Below are 10,332 nucleotides of genomic sequence, written 5' to 3'. Positions count from 1 at the left end.
GCATCGTTTCATGTACCTGTTGACTATCTGTATATCTTCTTTGGAAAAATGTCTATTCAGTTCTTCTGCCCATTTAAAAAATCAGATTGTTTGTTTTTTTGTTGTTGAGTTGTATGAGTTCTTTACATATTTTGGATATTAATCCCTTATCAGATACTGCAAGTATTTTCTCCCATTCCGTAGGTTGCCTTTTCATCTTGTTGACGGTTTCCTTTGCTGTGCAGAAGCTTTTTGGTTTGGTGTAGCCCCACCTGTTTATTTTTGCTTTTGTTGCCTTTTGTTGCTTTTGGTGTTAAATCCAAAGAAATCATTGCCAAGGCCAATGTCAAGGAGCTCACCCAGTATGTTTTCTTCTAGAGTTTTATGGTTTCAGGTCTCCAATATTTTAATTTATACACTTTTCTTTTATGTACTTTTTATTTGTAAAGTCTTTTGTGGGGGCATTAAATAATTTTTTAAAAATTTATTTTTAAGCAAAAGAAATATAATGCACATAATATAATATCTGAAAAATATACAAGAGCATGAATGAGTCCTGTCTCCTCTTACCACCTCAGAAGTGATCTCCTCCCCAGAGGTCACCACTCTTACCAGCAAAACTATATGAAAATTTCTGATCACAGTTCAAACACATTTTCCTACCCCAAGGTCATCACTGGGAATGAAGAAGATTGTCTGGGGCACATATAACCTCTGGGAATGCTTGTTAACTTTTCTTTCCCTCCTTTGTTGTTGTCAGCTAATCCACTTACAGAGAGGAATGAACTGAATAAAGTCATTTTCTCCTCCCCCTCCCTCCTCCGTCTCCAAAAGCTTTTTTATTTTCTTGGTTTCTAATCCACTGAGGACTGGGAAACCACATAACTGGACCTTCTGAAATTAGATCTTCAGCCAGAATCAAAGAGCAAGCCTAAGAAAGGCATCTCCATGAAGATGCAGGGACTTGGCTACGCAGAGGCTCTTCCCCTCTTACCTTCCGGTTCAGAGTTCTGTTCCAGGGATTGAAGTTACCAGAAAGTGACCTCCAGGTCAGGACCATGTTCCTGATATGTCTTTGCAGCAAACCAGGACTGTGACATCTTCTGACATTATATGCTGGAGGGAGTATTTGGCCACTTATCCAATTAGAACATCCAAACCATCATTATGCATTAGGTGTAAGGATAAATCTAGCTTGTTATTGTTTAATTCCTAAATGAAGGAGTTAAGCTGGACTGGGCTAAAACCTCCAGCCTAGTGTTGCACTTAGTTTTAACAACATTTGACAGACATGTGGAGTCATCATACAAATTATGATGAAATTTGAAAGAAGATTCCTTAGCAAATTACCTGTCTCCAGTGACTCATACTGAGTTTCACCAGTTCTCGGGGTTCAAACTGCCAGTCAGTTTTGTATATCTTTTCCAGTGGCAGGAATTTTAACATGAATGGATATAAAGTTGGCTAAAATTTCTTGAAAAATATATCAAAGACACAATTATTTTTAAGTTGAAGATAAAGTTAGTGGTATGTTGTTGCTTTTTTTTTAAATCACAAAGCAGCTGTGAGATCTCTGAGGTACTTTTAAATTAAAAACTAGTTATTTGCTTATAAAGCTAACTTTTTTCCTATAATCATAAAATAATACATGCTTATTGAAGAATACTTGGAAAATTCAGAAATAGAAAGGATTCTTTCTATACATTTATTTATTTTATTTTTGGCTGCATTGGGTCTTCACTGCAGTGCTTGGGCTTTCTCTAGTTGTGGTGAGCGGGGACTACTCTTCGTTGCAGAGCACGGGCTTCTCATTGCGGTGGCTTCTCTTGTTGCGGAGCATGGGCTCTAGGCGCGTAGGCTTCAGTAGTTGTGGCACGCAGGCTCAGTAGTTGTGGCACACGGGCTTAGTTGCTCTGCAGCATGTGGGATCTTCCCGGACCAGGGCTCGAACCCATGTCCCCTGCATTGGCAGGTGGATTCTTAACCACTGCACCACCAGGGAAGCCCCTAGAAAGAATTTTTAAAAATAAAATATTTGTTCACTCTTCCTCTTTTGTACCTTTTGAACTTTGTATAGTGTGCATATATTTCCTATTGACAAAATAATGGAAGGACATAAATCCATCTGTTCAAATACCCTGTTTGATTTTCTTTGTTTTGTAATCACCAGCTTGTGTTGTGAACCACTGAAGTAACAGCCAACTCGCTTCACTGACCACCATAGGCATCTCTTGGAATAAACCAGATAGTTTATTCCAGTTGCCAACTTTAACTATATTCACCCCCAGTATTTTCTAATCGTAGCCCCTATGTAGGCTCGGTGCTGAGGAAATGAATTATGAAACTAGTCTAAGCAAAAATAAAGTTTAGTACGAAAGCAAGGTCAAAAATAAAATTTAGTACGAAAGCAAGGTCAAGGATCCAAACCTAAGGTATCTATCTATTCATTCTCTCTCTCTGATTCCACAGGCCCAGTTCTTCCCTTGTAATCACAGGGCATCACTGGGGATGCAGGATTCCAAGCCATGCACTGCCCTTGTTCAAACTGACGGAAAAACAATATCATCAGCATGAATCAATAGGAATGGTGCATTTAGCCAGGAGACTCTTATTTCTGGGGACTGGATGGGCACTTCATTTTGAAGTTTATATTAGTATCAGATTTAGCAGTATGGCAATGTTTTCCAAACTTTGTCACAGGGAAGTAATTTTGGCATGTGTACATATGTAATGTCTATATATATGTATGAGTATAAAAAGTACTATAGAGTGGGTGGCTTAAACAACAGAAATTTATTTTCTCACAGTCTGGAGGCTGGAGTCCGGGATGGGGTTGCCAGCATGGTTGCGCTCTGGTGAGAGCTCTCTTCTAGGACTGCAGACGGCTGCCTTCTTGCTGTGTGTTCACACGGCTTTTTCTTGGTGCTGTGGAGACAGGGAGAGAGATCTCTTCCTCTTCTTATATGGCCATCAATCCTATCGGATTAGGACCTCACCCTTATAAACTCATTCAACCTTAATTACCTCCTAAAAGCTCTACCTCCAAATGCAGTCAGATTGGAAGTTAGGTCTTCAACATATGACTTTTATTTTGGAAGTAGCATAATTCACCAGATATATATACATATATATATATGTATATATATATATTATAAATTTGATTTTATATACACACTTCCAGGTATTTCACCAAAGTTTTCTCGTTTTTGATTTTATTTTATTACTGTCCCTTACTGCTGTTTCCCTTATCCTATAAACAGAAATTGTCAATGTTTTTCTATTTTTCCTATTCTCAAGGCTCTGAGAATTGGAGCTAAGCGATAACCTTGGGTGTTGGGCAGGGATCACTGAACCAGGACTCACAACTCATGTCTTGCTATGTGATTCTGAGACTGTATCTCTCCTTAAAAACCTAAAGTCCTCCACCTGTAAAATGGGATTAATAATCTATAAACCTGTGAAAGTGTGAAGAAAGAATAGTTAATAATTTGTCATGTAATGTTAGCTCTTTGTAATAGAAGTTTCAAAATGAAATGCAAAGATTTTAATTCAAAGGTATGAAGCTGATTGTTAAAGTTTAACAGACATTCTCAGCAATTACCATGTGCCCTAAAAACATTAACTCAGTCTCAACAACAATGGTATGAGATAAGTTATCTGTTATCACCACCTTCTCCATTTTATAGAAATACAGAGAAGCAGAGTAACTGGTCCATGGCTACAGAGTTAATTAGGAACAGAGTCAGGAGTCACATCCCGGTGGCAGCTTGGTGTTAAGAGACCAGTTACCATGCAGTCATGAACTACGAAATTGCTGCTTATTTACTTCTAATAGTGTCACTTCCTTGTTCAAAAACCTCCAGTGGCTCTTAAAGCCTAAAGTAATAAAGTAAAACTCATTTGCTTAGCAATAAAGACCCTCCAGCAACCTTTCTTCCCTGTTTTGGTCCCCATGAAAATCCTTTCTTCATCCTCCCTGCTTCCACCATGCTCCAGCTGCACAGAACCAGTCACTTTATCTGGAACCCATTTATTCTCATGCCCCTCTCCACCTTCCACATTTTACACTATCTACACCTTCAAGGTTCTTCCAAAGTGCTATCTCCTTCATACATTTTCTCCTGCACCTCTCAACCCCAGCTGGTTGTTTTTTTCCCACAAAATTTTCTCTTTCCTCTTGTCCCTGCTTGTATCAGTTTCTGGCTTTTCTTTCTTTTTGTTACATTCCCTCCCAACTAAATGATGGGATTCTTGAGGGGTGCAATATGCTTGCTCATAGAACTTTAAAATCTTTCACTATAATTTTAAATCATTATTGTTCTTCTTTGATAAGCAAATGTATGCAGGCTTATTGCAAAAAATAACACATTACAGAAATACATCTCTTAGAAAGTGAGATTCGTCATTATAGTCCCTCTTCCCATGCCCTAAGAGAACTGTGGCTAACAGCTTGGAATATAGTCTTTTAGACTTTTTTTCATGTAATAAATATGTACGGTTTTTATTTACAGAAATGGGATTGTATTATACAGGCACCTTTGTACCTTTTTTAGTCCTACTTATTTAGTATTTTTTCATATAGAAAAAAATTCATATAGTATTTTTCATTCTTTTTTAACAGCTGCATAGTATAAGATTATATGGCATTAATGGTATTTACCTGGTCAATCCCTTGCTGATGAGAATGACAGTGATTTCCAAATTTCACTATTATGCTGCAGCAAATGTGTATATATATTCCAGATATACACTTCGTATATACACAGAAACATACACTCCATCTATACTATATATATCTCTGGATGACTTTCTGTAGGACAAATCTTTGGACATGAAATTGCTAGCTGAAAAGGAAAGGAGATTCTAAATGATGATAATTATCGAAAATGTGGAGGGAAAGAGTCTTGTTTTAGGTCTTCCTGAATCCTTCACAAACTTGGTGGTTAAGAGGGGGCCAGCTCTGGCGTCAGACTGCACAGGCTTGTAACTAGGCTTGGTCTCCATGTTTTAGTCATCTCATCTATAAAATGGGGAAATGGTAGCACCTTACTCCCAGTGTTGTAAGACTTAAATGAGACAATACAGGTAAAGCAATTAACATTTAGTAAGTACCTGGAAAATAAGTAAGTACAAGATATATGGGAGGAAAAATAGTTACTAGGTTCAGATCATTGTTTGCTGAATGAATAGGACTGAATAGAACAATAGTAGTTTGAGTAATCTTTCTAGAAATGGATGGTACTTTGCTATTGAAACCAACAACAACTCTTTATAAAATGACCAGCTAGCACTAGAAGTGCGATGGCCTTGGAGCAATTCATCTTTGTGCGAAATTAACTGGCCTGAACCAGGATCAACCACTGACCTTGGCCTCTTCAGTCCCACACTTCCCCCAACGGAACTACCCGGCCCCAGCTTCAGCCTGGTACCTTCCATAATGGGTGTCTCTAAGGACAGAGCACAATGTGGTTCCCCAGAGGGTGCCCTGGCTCACCACTGAAGGTCGTTAGGGCATCTAGTTACCCAGCCGTGAACACTGAAAATGAATAGAAAAGTGCATAAATGGGTATAGAGTATAAGGCTCTCTGTTTAAATTCTTAGGTTCTGGACCAGTAGTCTCCATCTTCATGGAAAGGTTCCCACATCAATACTAGAAGATTCTGGGGGTAGTCAACCCTGGGTTCCAGAAACACCTCTGCCACTAACCAGCTGCAAAACCTTCAGCAAATTGTTGAACCTCATCTTGCACTGATACAACAGGGGACTGAGATAGCTGATGTGAAAGGCCTTTTTTGACATTCCTTTCCCAATAGGCGGAGTCACATTTTCAGACATCCGGGCTGTTTATTGCACTGAAAAAAATGAATGCATAAAATCAGTCAATGTAAATACTTTCAAAATGTGTCGAGGATGGCAAAAGGACCACAGCAGGGCTCAGACTCAATTGACACTCTGTGCCACTATGGGAGGGGGTGGCAGGAGACCTCTGAGGAAACAGTGGAAATACAGGAGTCAGAGAAGAAACTGTAATCTAACTGGGGCCAGGTCCTGGCTAGCGATAAATGTGGCAGTAAACGGGGATCCCAGTGAAGTACAAGCATCATCCAAAGTGCACCGATGACCCCCACCCCCACCCCAGCCCAACACTGGAGTCAAATTGTCCCCATCTTCTCAGGCCCATTTCAAAATTCACTACTTCTTTCTCGAGGACCCCTCCCAAACATATGCGCATGCGCGCGCACACACGTCTTGTTCCTCTAAAAGTTGGTAGTACTTTGTCACTCTGTGCCATTTTCATGGCATTTCCAGGAGGGATACAAGGCTGCGTCAACCTCCTAGTAACACTTGCATCCTCTCGCCGAGCTTTGCCTCCCAGGCATCCAATACAGTAGTGCTCAGGAAATAGTTGTGGCTCTGTGACTGAGTAACTCAGGCAGGCCCCACAGGGACTAGAGTTTTATGGGTTTTAATATGAACCGTACCATGGAATCTGAGACTTTTTACCTCATGGCTCATACTGGAAACCATCCGTTCCAGTCGGATTTACTGGGAGCTGGATGGAATTTTGTTCCATTTCACCCTGAAAACCATAATCTAATTTTTAAATTCAAAAACATTTACATAGCACCTACTTCACGTTTGGCAGTAATCCAAACACTCTACAAATGTTAGCTCATTCACTCTTTGTAAGCATCCAGATGTAGAAAATAAGGCACAGAAAAGTTGTCACTTGCTCTGGGATCAAAGCTAATAAGCACCACAGCTGGGATTCAAACCCAGGCCATCTGGTTCCAGAGTATATGCTCTGCCTGAAATTTATGTGAGTGGCAAAAATCTTCATGAGCAGATAGAAAAAAAAAATTGACGTTGATGTATTTATTTCAAAGGAAATGCTTTTTTTCTTGTGTCCCCCTTTCCTTCCTCATTCAAAGCAAAATGTTCTAAAGCAAACAGTCTTTTTTCACACCTGAGAGAGCAGGTCGGTTCATTTTTGCTTTGGCAATCAAAATGGAAGAGGAAACGTGTGGTTTCATCACTAGTGCTTTCGGGGTGTGTGCTGAGCGTGGTCCTACCTTCCTCCCAGCTCGTCTGGCTGGGGCCCCCCTTCCCCCAGGCTTTGCTGCCTCAGGTCCTGGAGACTTTTTAACAGTCTGCCTTTCCCCTTCCAACACTGGGACGTGGACCCGCCTTTCCCGCAATCCCGCCCATCTAGCCTCAAGGGTCTTCTTCGGCCCTCCCCTGCGTCAAAGCCTTGTAACTAGGACTCGACCTTATCAACTATATTTGCACCAAAATCCCCAGGAATCGCAGCTCCCGGTCGGTCCTCCATCCCAGGGTCAATCCACTACGTTTCTGTGTTTCGAATGTTATGTGCCTGGCTGCATGTACATTGAAATATCTATCTCCTCACGTGCGAGGCCGGCATCAGAACCTGACAGACGAGCCATTGATAACTGTGGGACCCAGGGCAAATTCCTTAACGTCTCAGAGTCTCGGTTTCCTCATCGTGAAGGGGATTGATACCCATTGGGTTGCAGCGTGGATCAAATGCGGTAACGCAGAGGCTGCACCGGCACCCGACAGTTCTCTTCGGTTCCTCTTGGCAATATTACTTAATACCTGCTGCTTGTCTGTTTCCCATTTTCCCCCAGAGCCCCCTCCCGCTCCGAGGGCTGGAAAGGCGTCTTTGCGCCACGCTCTGAAAAAGTCCCTATACAGCCGTTAGAACTTACGACCCCCTTGGACTCCTGGGGCACATGCATGACAACCCGGGAGAATCTGAGATGCTTCCTTCGACGCTAACCCTAAACCCCGATGGCTGAAGGCTCTGGGTCCGGGGAAGGCCCGGCTGAAGTCGCTGGAGCGGGCTGGGGGAGGAGGTGGGTGCTTTGGGAAGAATACACGGGGTTAAGAGTGAGCCCGCGGGCCGGCTCGTCTCTCTGTTTCTAGGATGCCCTCATCCCCGGGCCCTTTTCCCACTCGGACACCTGCTGCCCGGGGCCGGCGTCGGAAGCAGGGCCTCCCCCTGCGCGGCCGAGGTGGTCGCGGCGCGCAGCCTCTGGGGCCGCCTCCGGGCGCCCCGCCCCCGCCGAGTCCGCGCAGCCCGCGCGCCCGGCCGCGCCCCCTCCCAGCCCGCGGCGCCCCGGCACCCCTCTCCGCCCCCGGCGGGCTCGGCGGAGCATTGTACTCACATCCGGGGCTGGGTTTTGCTTTAATGCGAAACGTAATTAACCCGGAAAAAAGAGCCGAAGGACAAGAGAGAAGGAGGGAGGGAGGAGGGGAGGGAGGAGGGGAGGGGAGGGGGAGAGGAGCGAGAGGCGCGAGAGACCCCGAGAGTTTGGCGGCGACAGACATCCCCCGAGAGCGACGGCCCGCGGGGCCCCAGAGGCGCTTCCCAGCCCGATGTAACCCACGCACCCTGCCCGAGCCCCGGCCCTGCGCGGCGGGGTAAGTGGGGCGCCCGCGCGGGCCCGGGAGCGGCGCGGCGCCGAGGGGCGGGCGGGCGGGCGGGGGGGGGAGCGCCCCCCTGCGGGCCGAGGGGAGGTCGCCGCCGTCCCCCGGCCGCCTCCGGTGGCCCCCGGCGAGCCCGCAGGGCAGCCCCTCCTCCGGCCCTCGGGAGCGCCCGGGGTGTCCAAGGTCGCCGCCGCCAGGGATCGGGCTGCGGGGTGGGGCCGCGGGCAGGGTGGGGGCGGGTGTTCTGCGGAGCTGCGTTTTCTCACGTTTGCAGCGGCGAAACTTCTCCGCGGGTTCTGGCGCTGGGGCCCCGGCTTGGCCACGACTTCCCGGGCAGCGGGTAGGGGAGACGAGCAGAGAACGTGCAGGCAAGTCCCTGGGGGCACGGATGGGGCCGTGGAGACTCATCTTTCTCTTCCCCTATTACCTTATTCCGTGGCAGGCCTAGAAGCCTCCCGAGGGAGAGACCCCCCCTTCCCTCTGGGTCCAGCCCGGGCCCCTCGGGCTTCTGGAACTACGGACTCTGGGGTGACTTAAAGGAAACTGTACTAAAATGCAGATTTGGTGTCAGGTCGGGAAAGCACTCGAGGGGAGCTGTCTGTCTGTCTCACGAACTTCTTCCTCACCTTACCCGCTTCCCTCTTCTGCTCCAGTTCTGAAGACTGCTGTTTCATCGAATTAAAAAAAAAAAAAAAAAGAGGAAAGGGAAAAGAGAGGCCTTGTAGGAACGAAAAGTGTGAGAGGAGGCGCGGCAGGGCCACCTCACTGGGGGCGGACCCATCTCCTCCCCAGGCCAGCCCTGAACCCCCAGCCTCTCGCTGTAAGGTTTCCTTGCTACTTGGTGGATCTTCCCCTTCTAACTCCTTCTCCCGCCACCCGCCCCGTCTTTCTTTAGGACTCCAGATGGGGATTTTCAGAGGAGAGTAAGGGACGGGGAGAGAAGGGGAGGGGACAGGCATTCTACCGGGACGCCAGCGGTGACACCCCCGAGGCATCTCGGTCCGCTGAGTGGTGGTTGCACTTGGGCTGAAGTTCCAAAATTGTACTTCTGTTTTCTTTTCTTTTTTTTTTTTTTTCAATTTTCTTTTTGCGGTACGCGGGCCTCTCACTGCTGTGGCCTCTCCCGTTGCGGAGCACAGGCTCCGGACGCACAGGCTCAGCGGCCATGGCTCACGGGCCCAGACGCTCCGCGGCACGTGGGATCTTCCCGGACCGGGGCACGAACCCGTGTCCCCTGCATCGGCAGGCGGACTCCCAACCACTGCGCCACCAGGGAAGCCCCTGTTTTCTTAATATATCTAAGTCAATCCCCTTTTTCCTCCTTTCTGGAGCTTCATCATTTTTCTGTTTGGTGGCAAAGCCTTCAGAAACAGTAAAGCCAAAGATCTTGAAAGAATCGAAGTGTTTTCTATTTCAGTTGCATTCAGCTGACATTTATTGGGTAATTAAGACACGAAAGGCAGTGATGAACAAAATGTAGCCTCTGTCTTCAGGGATTTTACCATCTGATGCAGGACACAGGCGGTACACCAGGGCCTAGGACACAATGCAGTTGCTAAAATAGAGATCCAGCATGCTTTGAGGAGCCAGAGGAAACTTTAACAGCCTTCTCATCCTTTCATATATTAGCCTTCACCATCGTGTGCCACTTGAACGCAGGTGACTTTTGCCATAGCTTGCAGTCTAGACTCTGTGGCCAGCCTGGTGTGTGACATCTACTAGGTGCTAAGTAAACGTTTCTTGAATGAATGAGTGAGTGACTGCAAGCGCATGAATTGTTTGCCCCTATCCAAATGGAAGAGAAGAGAGCAATGTGGTGGTGCCACAAGCTCGTCTGAGCTGGTTCATGAGGGCTTCCCTTGGGTGTTGCCTTTGGACCTAAGTATCCTTCGCCTTCCT

General features: G+C 46.1%; 1 protein-coding gene and 1 long non-coding RNA gene across 2 annotated transcripts in view; one reads left to right on the top strand and one right to left on the bottom strand.

Annotated features, from left to right (window-relative positions):
* Nucleotides 1–1,588: 1,588 nt before the first annotated feature.
* LOC132417669 (uncharacterized) lies at nt 1,589–9,417 on the bottom strand. The gene is made up of 4 exons (XR_011246336.1): nt 9,065–9,417; nt 8,700–8,809; nt 2,785–2,904; nt 1,589–1,986 (listed from the first exon to the last, which is right to left on the bottom strand). It is a non-coding gene; the product is annotated as an uncharacterized lncRNA (long non-coding RNA).
* Nucleotides 8,292–10,332, top strand: part of PLEKHA2 (pleckstrin homology domain containing A2) — a 57,565-nt gene continuing 55,524 nt past the window's right edge. The window contains exon 1 of the mRNA XM_060001421.1: nt 8,292–8,427. The gene's annotated coding sequence lies outside the window, so the exon portion shown is untranslated. The remainder of the gene's footprint in view (nt 8,428–10,332) is intronic.

The sequence above is a fragment of the Delphinus delphis genome, chromosome 21, assembly GCF_949987515.2.
Source record: "Delphinus delphis chromosome 21, mDelDel1.2, whole genome shotgun sequence".
Lineage (NCBI taxonomy): Eukaryota > Metazoa > Chordata > Mammalia > Artiodactyla > Delphinidae > Delphinus > Delphinus delphis.
The sequence above is the reverse complement of the archived record's forward strand: the minus strand, read 5'-3'. Positions and strand labels throughout refer to the sequence as shown.